This window comes from Squalius cephalus (assembly GCF_949319135.1).
Source record: "Squalius cephalus genome assembly, chromosome: 24".
Taxonomy (NCBI): Eukaryota; Metazoa; Chordata; class Actinopteri; order Cypriniformes; family Leuciscidae; genus Squalius; species Squalius cephalus.
Genome location: NC_137145.1, coordinates 1,688,781 through 1,711,921, shown reverse-complemented (window position 1 = coordinate 1,711,921; position 23,141 = coordinate 1,688,781). Strand labels below are relative to the sequence as shown.

At 40.5% G+C, this 23,141-nt stretch overlaps 1 protein-coding gene across 11 annotated transcripts in view; it reads left to right on the top strand.

Moving 5' to 3' along the window:
• Window positions 1-23,141, top strand: part of bmpr1bb (bone morphogenetic protein receptor, type IBb) — a 283,072-nt gene that overhangs the window by 191,051 nt on the left and 68,880 nt on the right. For 2 of the 11 annotated variants that reach the window (XM_079860691.1, XM_079860689.1), the window contains one exon: window positions 13,102-13,259. The exons of 7 other annotated variants lie outside the window; for them this stretch is intronic. The gene's annotated coding sequence lies outside the window, so the exon portion shown is untranslated. Of the gene's footprint in view, window positions 1-5,314; window positions 5,578-13,101; window positions 13,260-23,141 lie in introns of those variants that run through there. 2 more of the 11 variants (XM_079860688.1, XM_079860685.1) reach the window with 2 other exon arrangements.

Here is a 23,141-nt window from a genome sequence, read left to right as displayed (position 1 = left end):
AGAGTGAGAGTGAGTGAGAGTGAGTGAGTGAGAGTGAGTGAGAGTGAGTGAGAGAGAGTGTGAGTGAGTGAGAGTGTGAGTGTGAGTGAGTGAGAGTGAGTGAGTGAGTGAGAGTGAGTGAGTGAGTGAGTGAGTGAGTGAGTGAGTGAGTGAGTGAGTGAGTGAGTGAGTGAGTGAGTGAGTGAGTGAGTGAGTGAGTGAGTGATTGAGCGAGAGAGAGTGACAGTGAGTGAGTGTGACAGTGAGTGAGTGAGTGAGTGAGAGAGAGTGACAGTGAGTGAGTGAGTGAGTGAGCGAGAGAGAGTGACAGTGAGTGAGTGACTGAGTGAGTGAGTGAGTGTGACAGTGAGTGAGTGAGTGAGTGAGAGAGAGTGACAGTGAGTGAGAGTGAGTGAGTGAGAGTGAGTAAGTGAGAGTGAGCGAGAGAGTGAGTGAGAGTGAGTGAGCGAGTGAATGAGTGAGAGAGTGAGAGTGAGCGAGTGAATGAGTGAGTGAGTGAGTGAGTGAGTGAGTGAGTGAGTGAGTGAGTGAGTGAGTGAGTGAGTGAGTGAGTGAGTGAGTGTGACAGTGAGTGAGTGAGTGAGTGAGTGTGACAGTGAGTGAGTGAGTGAGTGAGTGAGTGAGTGAGTGAGTGAGTGAGTGAGTGAGTGAGTGAGTGAGTGAGTGAGTGAGTGAGTGAGCGAGAGTGACTGAGTGTAAGTAGTGTAACATTCTTGTGTGTTTCTGTCCTCATGTAAGGACAGGTGTGTCTCCAGATGTGTGTGTGTGTCTTCTGTCCTGTTGCATGTGGAGCGACTGCTGTGTGAAGAGCTTTCAATGAAGCGTTAATGTGAGCGTTTAAAGGGCCGGATCTGTTTACTGAAGCTGTGTGAGGAAACGCTCTGCCAAAGCTCTCCGTTCCTCTGCTTTCCTTCTGGCTTCAGGCGATCGCCTTTTTCCACTTTAAAAACACGAGTGTGTTTCACTGCGCTTCTTTGTGTATCAGCTGTGGCCTTTAGACCGGGTTTGAGGCCTTGTCCACACTAATACGGTTTCGTTTGAAAACGCATCTTTTTCTCTCGGTTTTGTCCTTCCGCTCACACTGAGACGGCGTTTTTATTAATGAAAAGGAAGCTTTTTGAAAACGCTCTCCAAAGTGGATAAATGTGAAAACGCTGTGTCCGTGTTGTAGTGTGGACTGAGAAACGGAGGTATTTAAAAACAATGACGCAAGTTTAGTCATGTGACCCATGTTGCACCAATAGATATTAAAGGGATACTTCACCTCTGGAAAGATGAATGTGTATTTAAAATAGGTCATTTATGTAGAAGAAATGTGAAATTATTTTTGAATTTGGAGCTTTCTAGACTGAGAAAAGCCAGAAAATGTATTTTTGGCTTATGTGGATGAAAGACAACAACTCCCAGAATGCACTTGCTTCGCTGCCCTAGGAGGCCACTCCCAAGCCACGCCTACCAGTAAGAGAGCGCAGTTGAAAACAACAAGACTAAGCTACTAGTGAGTCTCCGTGATGAGTTTGCCCGGGATTTTCGAGATCGCCCAAAATGTCTGGGATTCGGCTTTTGCGTTCTACAGTCGCCACTCATCATGTTTACTGTGGCGAGCAGGACGAGGCTGAGGGCCGCAGGAGAACGGCGCGAGGCCGGTGGCGTGATTACTGAGACGTCTCGTATCTCTCACGGAGGGGCGGGAATTTTCTTAGCAATGTTAAAACGCACATCAACCGATCACTTGTTTAACGTTCATATAAACTACATTCAGATTCACCAATCGGAATGAATTCAGTTAGATTGAAACAAAAGGTGTGCATGTAAACAATGAATGGCGACTGCAGAAAGCAAAAGCTGAATCCCGGACATTTTGGACGATCTCGACGGCCGGACATATCCGGGAAAAAGAGGATGGTAACCCCTACTACTCAGCTTTCTCCACAGAACAAGAGCCTGCTAGCTTAGCTTCCAAAGAAAGACGGCTGACACTGTGTACATTCTGTGAGTGAGATCCTCCTATGGACGGGTTGAAAACATGCGGGACAGCGCCTCCTACTGGCTGTAGTCTTTAACCTCTGGCCAAAAAATCCTCCGATGACGCAAAATGACGATTTTTGCGTCATCGGAGGATTTTTTTCAGACAAAAAATACATAAATCTCTCATCTCAGGGGGATATGAGGGTTGAAAGCATGGTCATTCGAAATTACTACAGGTTTTCTACTAATATAAAGCTTAATGCTAAATCCTGAAGTATCCCTTTAATGTTTATACCGGTATTGTGTCTGTTATGTGCGATTCACTTTCACACAGTTGCTAAAATATGTTACTTCACACACTCTTCATATCACAGTCCTGCAGATATGACAGAATTTACTCACATCTGCTGTCCTGCGGTAAAACATGAGAGCGGTTGCGTTTTACACCAGACATATAATGATGAGTGAGAGCGACCTGGACGATCAGTGAATGCTGAGAAATAAAATAATCCTGACAGAAGAATTGAGCGATAACTTTATCTAATTTTCCGCCTGTATCATCTCAGTGAGCGTGTGTGAGGGTTTACGCATGCGCTGTAAAGGGGAATTTAGTGTTTTCAGGCGTTTTCCTAAAGATTCTCATCCACACTGAAACGCCTGAAAACACCAGTGTGGACGGAGAGCGCTTTTAAACGAAAACGGTGTTTTCAAATGTATCTGGATGAATGTAGACGTAGCCCGAGGCGTTTCAGAGCTCTACTCTGGATGAGTTTGTAACACAAGCCTGTTCACTTCCTCTAAGCGGTTTCGACAGGGAGTGACATTCCCACTGTGAGGGAAAAAAGAAAACACAGATGATATTTGATTCTTTCATGCGCACTTCATTCGTCTTTTCAACCTGTTTTAGATGAAAGATTGAAATGCGTTTCACATCTGCTGCGAGTCTGAATGGACATGAGAAGCTTCGTAACCTTTATCAAATGACATCTGAGGTTTGCATGTGATCAGGACGCCACCTTTGCAGATTTGCATAATGTAGATTAGATCAGCTGGACACGAGAGAGACTCTGAGCCGTGATTACACACCGGCTGTGCGACGTTTCCTGGAACTCAGACGATTCTGTCTTAGAAACTGTTCAGTTTGACTGCAAAGAGACTGTTTTGACAGGAGGTTTTTCTCTGTTTATATTTTTGAACTTTGGAATGTTTTAGATGATATTTGTTTTAAATATTTTGTAGACAGAAGTAGGTCTGTGGTGTTCATAGAAATATATATATATATATATATATATATATATAGAGAGAGAGAGAGAGAGAGAGAGAGAGAGAGAGACCTACTGTATTATATGAAAACATTGTTTATATATATATATTATATATATATATATAATGAAAATATTTGCATTAATAATTTGAATATTTTAAGTATTTTTTGAAATATTTTAAATATTTATCTCAACTATAATTATAAATGTATTTAAATATAAATATTTATTTATATATTATTTAAATATTATTTAATATATTTATATTATTTATATGAATATATATGAATATAATAATTAATAAATGAATCATTAAAATATTTCTATATAAATATTTTAATTATTTAATCAATAAAATAATATATACACTATTATTTACTTTTTTTTTTTATAATTAAACCTGTAAAAAAAATCACTAAATCACTAATTGGATGTGAATAGGAATAATATTCAATTATTTTCACTTATGTGCAACAGTATAATGAGAACCAGCAAAATTTACTTAAATATGTTTTTAATAAAACATTTTAATACATGAAAAATCCTTTTTTCAATCAAAATCATTTGAACTGATTCACAGAATATAGGCGCAACTACACATTTGCTATTGTTTAGGTCGAGTTTGGAGAGTTCTCTGTCGGACAGGTGAATCTGTCGTTCTGCGTTTGCTCAAACGGGACACTTGTTTTGACTCGGTCCACAATGAGTCTCATTGAGCCGCTGGAGTGCTTGTTTTGGAGTCTGGGATGGAAAATGTGCAGCTGGGAAGGTTCTCCTCAATCAAACGACATATTAATAGCCAAGTGACACATGGCGCAGGTTGGCGTTGCGCACAGGTTGAGCGGCGAGGAATGCCTGGCAGGTTTCAGCACATATTGTTGGGATTAGGAAACTCGCCAAAACAAATCACCTCCAACTCGGCGGGCAAGACTTGTCCAGCGCCGGCTTTCTCCATATCGCGTGTTGAGTTTCCTCGAGTGAGGATTTACTGTGACTGGAGCAGAAGTTGCTGTCCGAGATTTCGCTTTCGGATTCTGACTTTAATTTGTGCATCTTGGCTGCTGTTCACGAACAGCTGAATAAATATACAAATGAATCCATTTCAGTATCAGAACTGGCTGAAGGCGACGGCCAAATAAAACACAGTGTCCCCTCGTCACGACTCACGACTGCATGATGTGTTTGGCACCATCACAGCTTATCTTTTATCTTAAAGGAGTCGTTCTCTCAAAAATCAAAAATCTCTCGTCGTTTACTCGTTTACTGTTTCTAACCGGTTTGAGCATTTAAACCAGTCGCATGGACTTCTGTAAATCTATTATTATTATTATTGTTATTACTAGTATTATGATTAGTGCATTTGATCTAGAGTTTATCTAGATTTTTTGTACTTTATTATTTATTTTATTTAATTATAATGATAATAATTATTTTTATCATTATTTTTTTTTTAGTTGATTAGTGCAGTTGATTTATATTTTTAGTGCATTATTATTATTAATAGTATTTATTCCTTTTTGCTTTATTGATAATAATAATATTTTATTTATCTAGATTTTTGATTTGATTTAATTTAATTATTTAGCCATTTAATTAAATTTTATTATTTTATTAAATAACAACAACAATACTTATAATATTACTAGTATTATGATTAATGCACTTACATTTTTTAGTGCTTTATTATTTTTATTATTATTATTATAACTATTCATTTTATTATTATTTATAATTTATGTATTGTTTTTAACTTTTTATTTAATGCTGTATTTAAGGTAAAGGATTTACACACATCTTATCACACAAAGCACAATATGATTTTATCAAGTCAAATGAACTACTGTTATGTTGTTTTTTTGTCTGTCTGGATCTTGATCACATTTGGAAAGCGTCTGTGTTTTTCTCTCAGACTGCTCTCGTGTTCCACAGAAGAACGTCATGGGTTCAGAAATGCAGATGAATGATGTGATTTGTGGTGCACTGTCTCTTTAAGGGCTCTGTATTGTTTCATCTCTCTGGCGAGGAGGGTTTGAAGCCCCACAGATATTTATAACGGCACTGTAATTGCTGATTATTTTCCTGGAAGACAGTGTGACAGCGGTATAAACAGAGAGATGACCTCAACGCTCTCACAGTCTCACGGTGTGCCGAGATGTTTATTTCAAAGAGTCCCTCAAAGTTTATTTAAAAGGTGAATCGAGGAAGAAAGGGATTGGTGTTGTTGCGTCGCTCAGCGCTGGATAGAGGATCGTCAGAGAGACGAGACTGAAGAAATGATCGTGGACTGAACTTTGCATCGGAATATTCAGACTGACGATCACACGTTGATCTGATTGGTTACAAGGTAGTTTGTGACGTCAGAAACACCAGCGATTTCAAAGCGTGTTTTTGAGACTGTCTTTGGTTCACTGCAGTTTTAAGGAGGAAATACTCAGCAATGGTGTCGACTTATGAATTTACACATGCTTTGTCTTAAAGCAGATTAAAAACACCACATAGACACATAAACAACATTAAAAGCTTCATTTTCACCACAGTCTGCAGCATGCACAGTTTAACAGTCGAATAAGCCAAATCGCGATATTGATTTTATCGTGCAGCCCTACTATCTGCTGTCTGAAACAAATCTCGGAATAGTTTTCCAGGATTTTATGCCGCGGCCCACTCATTTAAAGTCACTATGAAATCAAAATGGTCAGTTTTTATATTTTTATGGAATATTGTAGTGTTTATTCTAAATGATTTACCATTATTGTTTTAAATTCATGTTCCTGGTAATCTTGACTCAGAATATCTTCCTCTCGCAGGATCTCTTCTCTTCTCTGATGATGTGGGCGGGGCTATAACCTGTCACTCACATGAGATCAGCCAATAGCAAACCACAACCATCCAATCAATTCCACACAGACACAATCAAGCCCCGCCCACATTTGTTCTCGATCAAGAAGCGTTTCACTCGGATATACGGAACAACAGAGCGACATTCGACTCTTGTATCTTATACTAATATAATAATAAGTTTTCAGGAAAGCTGGTGTTTATCCTCTTTGAGTGGATAGATATTGAGTATCATCTCTATTGGGTGGTCTGAGCGATTTTACCCACCAATGCAAACATTTTTCGAAAGACTTGCGCGTTTCAAAATAACAGCGAGCACCGAAGCAGGAAGTTATCTTTAATAATAGCACTTTTTGTGTTTTTTCCCTCCACGTACGAGCCGTGATGGATGTGTGTTAGTGTGAAGCCTGGGTGAGGTTTGGCTTCTCACTGTTATAACCTGCTGTTCTTATAACCTCACGTTTCCTCGCAGACATCGACGCCGTCCAAGCAAAATCATCTCCAACCGGTTCTGTCAGCCCTAAAACCTCCTGCGCTCGCAAAACAAATTGGAGCTGGTGGTTTTGGGGCGTCCAGAACTCAGAGAGAAGAAAATCTGCGTTTGGAGGACGGATATAGAGTAAGACTGTGTAATAATGTGGGAGAAATTCCCTCGCTCCTGCATTTATTTCAAAGTGGCTTTGGATCTGCTTGGCTTGTGTGAACAGCTGTTTTCCCGACGTCCACCTGCGCCGCTGATCCTCACGGTGTTTCTTAAAGATCAGCTTCGATTAATGAGAGATTTGTCGTTGAGCGCTGGAGTTTAGACTGCAGGAAATGAGAGGATAAGCTCGCAGTGGGTCTCGCAGCCGGCTTTGGTTCCAGGGGTCCCACGGTTTTGTGGTTTTATTGGTTTCCTGAAGTGAACTGTGTCCATCTACGCTTTCACCTCCAAAAAAACCCTGTGTTTATATATGCAGTAAAGCTACAGCGAGGTTTCACCATGAACGTGAAGTACTTCTGTGTGACATGTTATAATTCAGATAAAGCTGCATTTCTGCTTGCAGAGAGGCTGTTCTTTCCAGTCGACACAAAGCAGAGCCGTTTAAAATTAACCAGAAGGCAAAAGATTAAAATGTGAAAATGTAAAAGAAATGATAATATTAACAAAATATTTCCCTTATATTGATTAGAAATAAAAAACAGTTTACAATAGTCAATACCAATTGTAGAATGTAAGTTTACAGTAGTAAAAGATAGTTTACTATCTTATTGTATTATAATTATTTAATAATTAAAGCATTAAATTAAATCTGCAACATGTACATAAATTATAATATGTATGTTTTATTATATAAATAAAATAAACTATTATTATAAATATGATATTAAATATAATAAATTTTTTTTATTAATAGAAATATTAGCATTAAATTAATTTGTATATACAGTGTGTGTGTATATATATATATACATAAATTCTATAATATTAATTTAAATATAATTTTTTATATATAATTAATGTAATGCTAATATTTCTATTAATAATAGAGAATGTATATATGTGTGTGTGTGTAAATTAATTAATATCTATCTATATATATATATATATATATATATATATATACAAAATATGTGTGTGTGTGTATGTATATATATATATATATATATATATATATATATATAATATGATTTTATTTTATTTTTTTATAAAAAATTGCAGCTTTTTTACAATTGGTATTTATTGAGTATTGTGAAATTTGTCTGGTACTTGTATTGACTCAATGTAATGTCTCTGTTCATGAGTGTGTTTTATTTCAAGTACCCGTTTACAGACTGAGTTGCTCCGGTCAGTCCAGCACACACTCACAGGAGTCGGTTGAAAGCCTCAAATGAGAAAACGAGTGGAACTCCAAGAGCTTTCAAAACAAGTGAAGGGATTTAATTACACATACCTGGACAACTTACAGCATGGAAAACCCCTGTGCTCTCGCTGTCCAACACAGCTGCACCACAGAAACCATAATACGTCTAATAATGACGGCTGCTAGAGAACAAATATGCTCATCAATCAGTTTTGGCCTGTCAGTCATTTACGCGCTGCCTCCTGTTCAGGTACAGCTGTTATTCTAGGCTCATACAAACAACATACAAACTATGAAAATGATCATCTCAAGTGCTGATTATGTGCTTTAATGAAAGACAACGAATAATTCACCTCATATCTTGAAAATAATTTAAAGGATACAAGAACATTCAAACTGTGAACAAACAAGTGTTATATTTATGAATTTGATCATGTATTTATCCATTTGATTGCGAGTGCAGAGCGCTTGCTGAGAGACTCCGCCCACACGCTCTTCTGATTGGCTGTGATATTTGATTGATTTGATTGTGTGCTGTGCTCTTGCAGAGAGACTCCGCCCACACGCTCTTCTGATTGGATGTGGTTTGTGATTGATGTGGTTGAGTGCAGTGAGCCTGTAGAGAGACTCCGCCTACACTCTCTTCTGATTGGCTGTGATATTCGATTGATTTGGATGCGAGTACAGTGCGGTTGCTGAGAGACTCCGCCCACATGCTCTTCTGATTGGCTGATTTTAGATAGATTTGGTTGTGTGCAGTGAGCCTGTAGAGAGACTCCGCCCACACGCTCTTCTGATTGGCAGATTTTTTTATTGATTTGGTTGAGTGCAGTGAGCCTGCAGAGAGACTCCACCCACACTCTCTTCTGATTGGCTGTGATATTTGATTGATTTGGATGCGAGTACAGTGCGGTTGCTGAGAGACTCCGCCCACATGCTCTTCTGATTGGCTGATTTTAGATAGATTTGGTTGTGTGCAGTGCTCTTGCAGAGAGACTCCGCCCACATGCTCTTCTGATTGGCTGATTTTTGATTGATTTGGTTGAGTGCAGTGAGCCTGCAGAGAGACTCCGCCCACACTCTCTTCTGATTGGCTGTGATATTTGATTTATTCGGGTTGCGAGTGCAGTGCAGTTGGGAGAAACTCCGCCCACACTCTCTTCTGATTGGCTATTGATTCTGATTGATTTTTTGCGTCTCAGATAAATTGCTTTTTGCTAGAATCACGATCATGAATTTGGTGCTAAGGATTAATTATCATACGGATTATTGTGATTAACGCTGTATGTATGTACTGTACCTGATATAGTATATCCAAATTAATTGATGTTAGATCGAATTGTATCAAAATTGGAAATAAATCAAATTGCAAGTTTGTGATTTAAAATCAAATCATGATATTGTTTGTGTCAATCCCCAGACAAAAACATGTTTTATTTCACATTCTCTGAGCATCTGTTGTCTGTCACCGGATGAACTCCTCTCTCTCTATCGCATTCGCAGTCTTCCCAGCATGCAGCTGTCTTCAGGTCATCTGAAGACTCTTCTTGTCACGTTTTGTTTTATTGCCGTCTGCCCATCCAGAGACGACACTCGACCCGCGAGGGATTGTCAGAGTCTTTGAACCGGCGTGGTTGAAGAGCTTCGGTGTCGTGAGCGTAACCCTCATCGAGAGAGGCGAAGGTCACGCGGATTTAAACGTCTGTGAAGAACAGAGGCCTGAGTAGAAAACCTAATGAACATTGTGTCATGGTAAACCGATGAAAAAACTTTCTGGGGAGAGAGTTACAGGAAAAACAAAGAGAGCTGGAAAGTGTGTGTGAGCAGCTACTGGAGGTGCCAGAGCAGAAAACTCATAAAGAAAGTGTGTTTTTCCCTCCTGCACGCGTCTGAAACCTCACCAGCGCTGCACGGTTTATGTCTAATTAACAGTGGAAAATGAATTTTTTGAATTATTGAGCTGAGGATGACAAGTTCAGGTTGGTGAAGTGGACCAGCTGTGTTTTTAAGTACCCATGACTGAGACATTATTACGAGCCAAACTGTGGAGTTTCTGAGTGTGTTTTTATGGTGTTTGCATGTCCCGTAATGCTTTTACGCAGTTTTGCTGTAGATTTATCATATTTATGGTCTTGTGTGTTGAATGCATACAGTACGAAGCGAGCTCGATACGTCTGTTGGAGACGCGCGGTTCATCTGAGGTCAGGTTTGTTTGGATCTGGTTTCAGCTGCACGATTAATCAAGATGAAACCGTGATCATCAAATCCCAAAGTCTGTGATTTAATTAAATAAATAAAGCCTATGCACAACATGTGCCGGCCGTCTGAGAAGCTCTTCTGAAGTGAGAGTTTTTAAAGGGGTGGTATAATGCTCTTTTCACAAGATGTAAAATAAGTCTCTGATGTCCCCAGAGTGTGTGTGTGAAGTTTTAGCACAAAATACTCCACAGATATTTTTTACAGCATGTTAAAATTGTCCCTTTTTGAGGGTCAGTAAAACACGTTTCGTGTGTGTCCCTTTAAATGCAAATGAGCTGCTGCTATTATATTGATCCTCGTTTTAGTTCTCCTTTTGTCCCAAAGTCTGCTTGCCATGGTCCATAATGTTTGAACGAAACAACAACAGCGTGAGCGTGGCGCTAGACGTAACGCAGTTGTCCACGTCTGTCGCCATGGTTACTATGGCAGTACGAGCGGAAACCAGGGATAACGCAGATATAACGTCATTGACAGGGGTCACTGAAGAGGGACGAGCCATTATTTAAAATTGGAATTTCTCTGAAATTTATAATCTTTGGGAACTTTTGGGGACATTGTAAGTACACAACTGCAGGAAATATATCACATTGTGCAAGTGATTTTTGGATATTTTATTACAAAAATCGTACATATTGTAGCTTTAAAAGGTTTTATGCCAAAATAAAAGCTTGATTGTTTAACATTTGAGAAAGAAACTAAGATGGCTATAAATATTACTATTGTAATTTTACAGTTGTACTGTAAAATAAAATGATGATGATGATGATTAAATATATATATATATATATATATATTTTTACAGTTAAATATTTCTTATTAATATATATATTTTTATATATATATATATTATTTAACAACAGCAAAAATAATAATTATAATTATTATTATTATTATTAAATAATTATTAAATACTTTAAAATTTTATTTTACATTGAAATATTATAGTAGGATTTTTTTTAATTCTTTAATGTTTAATTTAATTATAATTAATAATAATAATAATAATAATAATAATAATAATAATAATATACGGTGCATGTTGTTTATTATTTTTTTAAATTTTTTTTTACAGTGAAATATCACAATATGAATATTTCTTATTTTGTTTCATTTTTATGTTGTAGTAATAATAATAATAATAATAATAGTAATTAGGAATATTTATTATTTTGTTTACATTTTATATAATAATCATACTAATAATTATAATTATTATTATTAAATACTTTTTTTTTTTTTTTTTTTTTTTTTTTATATTTTAATAATAATACTAATAAATTAATAATACTATTTGTTATTATAAAAATGTTTAACAAAATAAGAATTATTCCTATATTTCATATATATCCTATATTCCTAATATATTATAGTCATATTGTTATATAATCATATCATTTTTGGCCAAATTGTGTAGCCCTTCAAAAAAGCAGAGAAAACCTGTAGATTTTTTTAAAAATTACATTTTACTTCTAAATTACAATTTTTAATTTTCCCACAAATTGTGCAGCCCTTGTTCTGTTCTGGTCTGGTTTGTTTTGGTCTGGTGTATTCTGGTCTATTCTAGTCTTTTCTATTCTGTTCTGTTCTGTTCTGGTCTGGTCTAGTCTTTTCTATTCCGTTCTGTTCCGTTCTGTTCCGTTCTGTTCCGTTCCGTTCCGTTCCGTTCTGTTCCGGTCTGTTCTGGTCTGGTCTGGTCTTTTCGGGTCTGGTCTGTTTTGATCTGGTCTGTTCTTGTCTGGTCTGGTCTGGTCTGGTCTGGTCTGGTCTGGTCTGTTTTGGTCTGGTCTGTTTTGGTCTGGTCTGGTCTGGTCTGGTCTGGTCTGGTCTGTTTTGGTCTGGTCTGTTTTGGTCTGGTCTGGTCTGGTCTGGTCTGGTCTGGTCTGGTCTGTTCTTGTCTGGTCTGGTCTGGTCTGGTCTGGTCTTTTCGGGTCTGGTCTGGTCTGGTCTGGTCTGTTTTGTTTTGTTCTGGTCTGGTCTGGTCTGGTCTGTTTTGTTCTGGTCTGGTCTGGTCTGTTTTGTTTTGTTTTGTTTTGTTTTGTTTTGTTTTGTTTTGTTTTGTTTTGTTTTGTTTTGTTTTGTTTTGTTTTGTTTTGTTTTGGTCTGGTCTGGTCTGGTCTGGTCTGGTCTGGTCTATTCTTGTCTGTTCTGGTCTGTTTTGATCTGGTCTGTTCTTGTCTGTTCTGGTCTTTTCGGGTCTGTTCTTTTCTGGTCTGGTCTGTTCTTGTCTGTTCTGGTCTGGTCTGGTCTTTTCGGGTCTGTTCTTTTCTGGTCTGGTCTGTTCTGGTCTGGTCTGGTCTGGTCTGTTTTGGTCTGTTTTTATCTGGTCTGAATATTTCATGTACATTAATGTGCATATCTGTCTCTGTCTGCGCTGATTCTCCTGAGTGTCTCCAGAGCACATTTGCACATTAATGTACATGAAAGATTCCGGCTCTCTAACACTGTATCTCTGCAGAGATCGACCGAGACCTCAAGCAGAAGACACACACCTAAAGCACGTCAGTGTGTGTGTGTGATCAGGCTTCGCTGCTCATCTGTGTGTTTCTACAGGAGCAGCTGATCTAATCTAAAGCAGATGTTGCTTCGTAAACACTATTAACCCTGGTAATTGGTGAATGTTGATTCTGAGCTCTCGTGTGCAGCGGTAGCCCATGATGTCACGGCTTTGTGTCTCTCTCCTTCTGTTGTTGAGGAGAAACTTTGAGACTGGAATAAACCCTCAGTGTGTGTTTGATGTGTCGGACACACAGCTTTCTGGTCTGTTTCTGTGGTCAGAAACACAGATTGCGTTTACTGTAGGAGTATTCTGGGTCATTCTGTGTGTGTGTGTGCATGTGTGTGTGTTCTCTCTGCTCATCACCGTGGAAACAGCATGACTTCATCATCTTGATGATTGTTGTGTTTCTTCTTCTTCTCTCTGATTAAAGTGCAGAACCTGTAGAAGGAGTTTCACTGCCAACATCTTCAGCTTCACCTCAGTCAATCATTCCCACAGAAACATCAGAGCTTCTGCTTCCCGTCCGCTCCACTGCTTACTATTGTTGGCCATTACGCGGAAGCAACCAAGGATCAACTCACTAGCAGGGTAGTCATTTTATTTTATTTTATTTTATTTTATTTTATTTTATTTTATTTTATTTTATTTTATTTTATTTTATTTTATTTTATTTTATTTTATTTTATTTTATTTTATTTTAATTTATTTTTGTCAATCTTTTTATTTTATTATTTAATCTTTTAATTTTATTATTTCATCTTTTTATTTTATTATTTCATCTTTTTATTTTATTATATAATCTTTAATGTATTTTATTATTTAATCTTTATTTTTAATATATCATTATTAATATTTTATTATTTAATATTTGTTTCTTTAATCAGTAACATTTTATTCTTTAATCATTAAAAAATATATATTATTCAAATAGCCTCAAATCAGTATAAATCTGTTCATTTTGAAAACAATTTAATATAGTCAGTTTAAAATATGTATAATTGGCAATAATCTAATTGAATTTATGAATATATATACACCTGGTTATTGTCTATTTAAAACATTAGTACTATAACAGAAATCTGATTCATTCATGAATGACTGACAAATATGCATCAGTTTATTAGTTTTATTAGGCCTAAATATTGTTTGAGTGTATATAATTCATTGATGTGAATCTCAATGAAGCGATTCACTAAAACAAACGCTCTGAACGAAGCGATTCAGTGAAGTGAATCAGATTGTCACACTACACCACTGCTTTAGGGACTGGTTCTCTCAGTGGTTTGTGTGTGAGGTGTGTGGAGTCGGGTCAGGACGGGTCAGGAGTGTGTCTGGATCTGCAGCTGTTCAGACGCTGTTGTCCTGAAGAGTGTCAGATCCTTCAGGGTTCAGCGGTTTCTTCAGGAACAAGTTTCCTTCCGTTCTTTGATCCTGATGGATTCACTTTGGCACTGGAATAATATCTGTGCCCGCTCTGATCTCTGACGCCTGACGGCTCTGTGGAAAACACACACCTCTGCTTCTGGAAAACCAAACAGATCGTGGTTTTCAGTTTAGGAGATTGTTGTTTTAGCGTCGACCACTTCATGGGCTTCAGGATATGAAGTCTTGCTCAAATAATCAGTTCTGCTGGAAATCTTTGAAATCAGTAGTTCTCAAATTAGATTGTGGGTCTAAAAATATAATACATTTATTAAATACATATATTTATTTGTATTTATTTATTTATATTATATATGAAACTACGTGTGTGTGTATGTATGTATATATATATATGTATATATATACATGTACAGTACCAGTCAAAAGTTTGGAAACATTACTATTTTTAATGTTTTTGAAAGAAGTCTCTTATGCTCATCAAGCCTGCAGTAAAAAAACAACAACAAAAAAAAAAAAACAGTAATATTATGAAATATTATTACAATTTAAAATAATGGTTCTCTTTTTTAATATATTTTAAAATGTAATTTATTTTTGTGATGCAAAGCTGAATTTTCATCAGCAAGTACTCCAGTCTTTGGTGTCTTATGATCCTTCAGAAATCATTCTAATATGCTGATTTGATACTCAGTTATTATCAATGATGGAAACAGTTGTGCTGTTTAATATATTTTTTTGGAATACTTTTTTCAGGATTCATTGATGAGTAAAACGTTAACAGCATTTATTCATAAAAACAGCATTTATTCAAAATAAAAACATTTCTAACAATATAAATCGTTACCATCACCTTTTATCAATTTAACGCATCCTTGTTGAATTAAAGTACTAATTTATTTAAAAAAAAATAGTTATTGTTCCTAAACTTTTGAACGGTAGTGTATATTGTTACAAAAGATTTCTATTCTAAATAAATACAGTTCTTTTTAACTTTTTATTCATCAAATAATCCTGAAAAAAGTATCTCAGGTTATAAAAAAAATATTTAGCAGCACAACTGTTTCCAACATTGATCATAAATCAGCATATTAGAATGATTTCTGAAGGATCATAAGACACCAAAGACTGGAGTACTTGCTGATGAAAATTCAGCTTTGCATCACAAAAATAAATTACATTTTAAAGTATATTAAAAAAGAGAACCATTATTTTAAATTGTAATAATATTTCATAATATTACTTTTTTTTTTTTTTTTTTTTTTTTTTAACTGCAGGCTTGATGAGCATAAGAGACTTCTTTCAAAAACATTACAAATTGTAATGTTTCCAAACTTTTGACTGGTACTGTATGTATATATATATTACATAAAAAAAAAAATATATTTAATATTTTATAAACAAATATAAAATGCATGAATATATACTCATAGATGTTTTTATTTATTTACAATATATAAAGCAATATGTGTCTCTCTCTCTCTCTCTCTCTCTCTCTCTCTCTCTCTATATATATATATATATATTTGTATATATATATATATATATATATATATATATACACACACACATAGTTTCATTATATAATATAAATAAATAAATAAATAAATACATACATACAAATATATATAATAAGAATATACTATAGATTTATTTGTATTTTACAAATATATTATTTTATTTTATATAATATATTTAGTTTATTTATATGTATTATTTATTTATAATTCATTTTATTTATTTTTTTGTTAAATTATTATTTAATTAAAAGATTATTTTAATTAAGTCTATTATGATTAAAAAAAACTTCAGGATTATTTTCTGAAACAAAATCAGTTGAGAATCAATGTGTTGTACAGATTTTATGGATGTCCTTATTTTCATGCTTTATTTTCTCGAAGAAAAAATATTTTTTATTTTCACTGTTCAACAGTGTATGCTTGAACGTTTGCTCTGTTGGCGTCAGTCTGGAGAAGAGCTGATGTCGGATCAGCGCAGGAGAAGGTCAGAGCGTGTAGAGCTCAGGATATCTCCAGTGCTTTCTCTAAAATAACATTTCAGACGTCCGTGACCTTTCGTGACCTCACGGCTTTGTCTATTTTTATGATGATTGACGGCACTGTAGCTGTCAGTCGCAACATCTCTGGCCTCGATCCTGATTTACAGTAATGTTTTTGTATTTAAATCAGCACTAAATGGCAGAACAATAAACACTACCATCATGCATATTTAAAAAAAATTATATATAAGTAATGTAATATATATACTAATATAATACTTTTTCATGATAAGATTTCTACTTCATTATTGAGAATTAGGGTGGATAATGTATATATTTGTCATGAAAATAACTTTACAGTGCAACAAAAGAATCGTAATGATCCTTTTTTATTTCTTTAAAAAGATAATTATAATAAAGCAGAATTCAATATTAAAATTATTAAAATGATTTGTAAAATTATTTATTCTGTAGCTACCCGTCAGTTAAACACCTCTGGTCTTGTCGGTGTAATATTTGTAATACTATAAAATATAATATTTATACAATTATATTCTAATTAATAGAATATTTTAAAATATAACATTTATAAAATAATTTATACTGTTACTGTTACCTGTTATACTGCTAACAGTATGAAAAATTTAAATGTATATTAATATAATATTTATTTATATAATAACATTTTATCTAATATTGATTTATAAATAATATATATATATATATATATATATATATATATGTGTATATATATATATATATATATATATAATATGTATATATATGTGTGTATGTATTGTTTTATTATACATAGTTTTATTATATATAATATAAATAAATTATATATATGTAATATAAATAAACATAATTTTATTACATAAAATATAATTAAATAATATTTTTTCATTTATATTACATATAATCATACACATAGTTTTATTACATATAATATAAATAAAATAAATAAAAATGTATGCTGTAACACTTCTGGCCTTAATAGTAATTTTTAGCAATTTTTTAACAAATAAAAATGTTTAATTAAAAACTATTAAAATCATCTCTTCATGGCAGAACAATAAACACTACCATGCTTTGTTTTCTTTAATACATTTTTTTTATATTAATATAAAATAATATAATATTTATTTGTAATTTTTATTATTACCTTTATTTAACCAGAAAAAACTCATTGAGATTAAAAATCTCTTTTCCAAGAGCGTCCTGGCCAAGACAGGCAGCAGCACAATTAACAAGGTTACAGACATAAAAACATATAACATATAACATATAACAATTTATGCCGGTAATAAATAGTTATAAAGTCATAAAATATCAAAGTTTCATATATATTATCACAAGCGATAAACAACACCAAGGATCGTCCGAATAGTACTTAACAAAGCATATAATATTTAATATTTAATATTTATAATATATATGTATTTACTGTAGCCAGCTGTCAGTGTAACACTGGTGCTGATCGCTCATGAATGAAGGGGATTTGACATTAATCCTCCACTCTTTCTCTCTCTCTCTCTCTCTCTGTGGATCGTGTTTCCACACACACACACCTGAGCCGCAGCGCACCTGAGCGCACAAAGGCCTGTTATATCACAGTACCAAAACAATTACAATGACTTTACACGATCGAACACGATAGTGGAGTAATCGCCTCTCGCCGTTGGAGCGTGGCGGGTCGAGTGGCAGGAACACACACTGATGCTGACGGGAGTGTGTTGTGTTTTAGAAGCGGCTGAGGAATGTGCGGGAATTTCACCCGCAGCCGAAAGCCTCAAACGGGTGTCGTGATGCGGGCGACGGTAACGTGAGACACACAATAACACTCACTAACTGTGTTTATGTGAGACCAGACCCCGTTTCTTCTGTGTTATCAAAGCTACTGCATAAAACAGCACTTCTAAAAGTTTGTTTTTAGCTTGAAGATATACAGGTTTCTATCATTTTTCACACTATGTAGATCAGGTGTCGGCTGTATACAGATATACGCAAAACAAAAAACAAGATGATATATATTTTTCTTAAAGAAAATAAATTAAGATTAAGCCTGTTTCAGGAACGTAAAGTTGTTTTTTTTTCATGGATTGTGTCATTTTGATGACAATTGAACACAATTACCCCCTAAATTCTCATTACTTTAACGCGTTCAGATTATTTTAACTCTCATTTATAAATCACTTAACAATAATTTAATAATGTAATTTACAGTATTTTATAAATCAGTATTTTACAGTATTTAAATCAGCACTATATGGCAGAACAATAAATGCATACCGTAATATTTGACATTAATATACACACACACACACACACACACACACAAACTCACACTCACTCACACACAGACACACACACTAAAACAGACACACACACACTTACACTCACACACACACTCACACACACACACACACACACACACACACACACACACACACACACACACACACACACACACACACACACACACACACACACACACACCTTCACCCATGTGAAATGAAAGGTTGTTCCTCACACAGACTCATGAATGAATCTCCTTCAGATCAGGATGTTGTTTCCAGGCCTCAGCTGCGGTTCACTGCTGGTGTTTAGGGTGTGTGTGTGTGTGTGTGTGTGTGTGTGTGTGAGTGTTCAGCTCCAGCTCATAGTGATGTGTTTGACGTGCTCTTCTGAGTGTGTGTGATGTCCTGTATGTGTATGTCATCGCACTGGTTAAGCTGAAGGATTCTCTTTTCTTGTCTGAAAGCATCTCCTGCTGTTCATCCAGAGGATCGTGTTACAGGTGAAACACTGCGACATCTCAGCGCCTGTGTGTTCGGGACACTGGACACGGGACTCTCGGCGACTGTGTGTTCAGGACACGGGACACGGGACTCTCAGCGCCAGTGTGTTCGGGACACGGGACTCTCAGCGTCTGTGTGTTCGGGACACGTGACTCTTAGCGTCTGTGTGTTCGGGACACGGGACTCTCGGCTCCTGTGTGTTCGGGACACGGGACTCTCGGCTCCTGTGTGTTCGGGACGCGGGTCTCGGCTCCTGTGTGTTCGGGACACGGGACACGGGACTCTCGGCGTCTGTGTTCGGGACACGGGACTCTCAGCGTCTGTGTGTTCGGGACACGGGACTCTCGGCGTCTGTGTGTTCGGGACACGTGACTCTTAGCGTCTGTGTGTTCGGGACACGGGACTCTCGGCGTCTGTGTGTTCGGGACGCGGGACTCTCGGCTCCTGTGTGTTCGGGACACGGGACTCTCGGCGTCTGTGTGTTCGGGACACGGGACTCTCGGCGTCTGTGTGTTCGGGACACGTGACTCTTAGCGTCTGTGTGTTCGGGACACGGGACTCTCGGCTCCTGTGTGTTCGGGACACGGGACTCTCAGCTCCTGTGTGTTCGGGACGCGGGTCTCGGCTCCTGTGTGTTCGGGACACGGGACTCTCGGCGTCTGTGTGTTCGGGACACGGGACTCTCGGCGCCTGTGTGTTCGGGACACGGGACTCTCAGCGTCTGTGTGTTCGGGACACGGGACTCTCAGCGTCTGTGTGTTCGGGACGCGGGACTCTCGGCGTCTGTGTGTTCGGGACACGGGACTCTCGGCTCCTGTGTGTTCGGGACGCGGGACTCTCGGCGTCTGTGTGTTCGGGACACGGGACTCTCGGCTCCTGTGTGTTCGGGACACGGGACTCTCGGCGTCTGTGTGTTCGGGACACGTGACTCTCAGCGTCTGTGTGTTCGGGACACGGGACTCTCGGCTCCTGTGTGTTCGGGACACGGGACTCTCGGCTCCTGTGTGTTCGGGACGCGGGACTCTCGGCGTCTGTGTGTTCGGGACGCGGGACTCTCAGCGTCTGTGTGTTCGGGACACGTGACTCTTAGCGTCTGTGTGTTCGGGACACGGGACTCTCGGCTCCTGTGTGTTCGGGACACGGGACTCTCGGCTCCTGTGTGTTCGGGACACGGGACACGGGACTCTCGGCGTCTGTGTGTTCGGGACACGGGACTCTCAGCGTCTGTGTGTTCGGGACGCGGGTCTCGGCTCCTGTGTGTTCGGGACACAGGACACGGGACTCTCGGCGTCTGTGTGTTCGGGACACGGGACTCTCAGCGTCTGTGTGTTCGGGACACGTTACTCTTAGCGTCTGTGTGTTCGGGACACGGGACTCTCGGCTCCTGTGTGTTCGGGACACGGGACTCTCAGCTCCTGTGTGTTCGGGACGCGGGTCTCGGCTCCTGTGTGTTCGGGACACGGGACTCTCTGCGTCTGTGTGTTCGGGACACGGGACTCTCGGCGCCTGTGTGTTCGGGACACGGGACTCTCAGCGTCTGTGTGTTCGGGACGCGGGACTCTCGGCTCCTGTGTGTTCGGGACGCGGGACTCTCGGCGTCTGTGTGTTCGGGACACGGGACTCTCGGCTCCTGTGTGTTCGGGACACGGGACTCTCGGCGTCTGTGTGTTCGGGACACGTGACTCTTAGCGTCTGTGTGTTCGGGACACGGGACTCTCGGTTCCTGTGTGTTCGGGACACGGGACTCTCGGCTCCTGTGTGTTCGGGACACGTGACTCTTAGCGTCTGTGTGTTCGGGACACAGGACTCTCGGCTCCTGTGTGTTCGGGACACGGGACTCTCGGCGTCTGTGTGTTCGGGACATGGGACTCTCGGCGTCTGTGTTCGGGACACGGGACTCTCGGCGTCTGTGTGTTCGGGACACGGGACTCTCTGCGTCTGTGTGTTCGGGACACGGGACTCTCGGCTCCTGTGTGTTCGGGACACGGGACTCTCGGCTCCTGTGTGTTCGGGACACGGGACACGGGCCTCTCGGCGTCTGTGTGTTCGGGACACGGGACTCTCGGCTCCTGTGTGTTCGGGACGCGGGACTCTCGGCGTCTGTGTGTTCGGGACACGGGACTCTCAGCGTCTGTGTGTTCGGGACACGTGACTCTCGGCTCCTGTGTGTTCGGGACACGGGACTCTCGGCTCCTGTGTGTTCGGGACACGGGACTCTCGGCTCCTGTGTGTTCGGGACGCGGGACTCTCGGCGTCTGTGTGTTTGGGACACGGGACTCTCAGCGTCTGTGTGTTCGGGACACGTGACTCTTAGCGTCTGTGTGTTCGGGACACGGGACTCTCGGCTCCTGTGTGTTCGGGACACGGGACTCTCGGCTCCTGTGTGTTCGGGACACGGGACACGGGACTCTCGGCGTCTGTGTGTTCGGGACACGGGACTCTCGGCTCCTGTGTGTTCGGGACACGGGACTCTCGGCTCCTGTGTGTTTGGGACGCGGGACTCTCGGCGTCTGTGTGTTCGGGACACGGGACTCTCAGCGTCTGTGTGTTCGGGACACGTGACTCTTAGCGTCTGTGTGTTCGGGACACGGGACTCTCGGCTCCTGTGTGTTCGGGACACGGGACTCTCGGCTCCTGTGTGTTCGGGACACGGGACACGGGACTCTCGGCGTCTGTGTGTTCGGGACATGGGACTCTCTGCGTCTGTGTTCGGGACACGGGACTCTCGGCGTCTGTGTGTTCGGGACACGGGACTCTCGGCGTCTGTTTGTTCGGGACACGGGACTCTCGGCTCCTGTGTGTTCGGGACACGGGACTCTCGGCTCCTGTGTGTTCGGGACGCGGGACTCTCGGCGCCTGTGTGTTCGGGACACGGGACACGGGACTCTCGGCGTCTGTGTGTTCGGGACACGGGACTCTCGGCTCCTGTGTGTTCGGGACGCGGGACTCTCGGCTCCTGTGTGTTCGGGACGCGGGACTCTCGGCTCCTGTGTGTTCGGGACGCGGGACTCTCAGCGTCTGTGTGTTCGGGACACGTGACTCTCGGCTCCTGTGTGTTCGGGACACGGGACACGGGACTCTCGGCGCCTGTGTGTTCGGGACACGGGACTCTCGGCGTCTGTGTGTTCGGGACACGGGACTCTCGGCTCCTGTGTGTTCGGGACACGGGACTCTCGGCTCCTGTGTGTTCGGGACACGGGACACGGGACTCTCGGCGTCTGTGTGTTCGGGACACAGGACTCTCGGCTCCTGTGTGTTCGGGACACGGGACTCTCTGCGTCTGTGTGTTCGGGATACGGGACTCTCGGCTCCTGTGTGTTCGGGACACGGGACACGTGACTCTCGGCTCCTGTGTGTTCGGGACACGGGATTCTCGGCTCCTGTGTGTTCGGGACACGGGACTCTCGGCGTCTGTGTGTTCGGGACACGGGACTCTCGGCTCCTGTGTGTTCGGGACACGGGACTCTCGGCTCCTGTGTGTACGGGACACGGGACTCTCGGCGCCTGTGTGTTCGGGACACGGGACTCTCGGCGTCTGTGTGTTCGGGACACGGGACTCTCGGCGTCTGTTTGTTCTGGACACGGGACTCTCATTGTCTGTGTGTTCGGGACACGGGACTCTCGGCGTCTGTGTGTTCGGGACACGGGACTCTCATCGTCTGTGTGTTCGGGACGCGGGACTCTCGGCGTCTGTGTGTTCGGGACGCGGGACTCTCGGCTCCTGTGTGTTCGGGACGCGGGACTCTCGACTCCTGTGTGTTCGGGGTTCGGGACACGGGACTCTCGGCGTCTGTGTGTTCGGGACACGGGACTCTCGGCTCCTGTGTGTTCGGGACACGGGACTCTCGGCGTCTGTGTGTTCGGGACACGGGACTCTCGGCGCCTGTGTGTTCGGGACACGGGACTCTCGGCGCCTGTGTGTTCGGGACACGGGACTCTCGGCGTCTGTGTGTTCGGGACACGGGACTCTCAGCGTCTGTGTGTTCGGGACACGGGACTCTCATCGTCTGTGTGTTCGGGACACGGAACTCTCGGCGTCTGTGTGTTCGGGACACGGGACTCTCATCGTCTGTGTGTTCGGGACGCGGGACTCTCGGCGTCTGTGTGTTCGGGACGCGGGACTCTCGGCTCCTGTGTGTTCGGGACGCGGGACTCTCGGCTCCTGTGTGTTCGGGACGCGGGACTCTCGACTCCTGTGTGTTCGGGGTTCGGGACACGGGACTCTCGGCGTCTGTGTGTTCGGGACACGGGACTCTCGGCGTCTGTGTGTTCGGGACACGGGACTCTCAT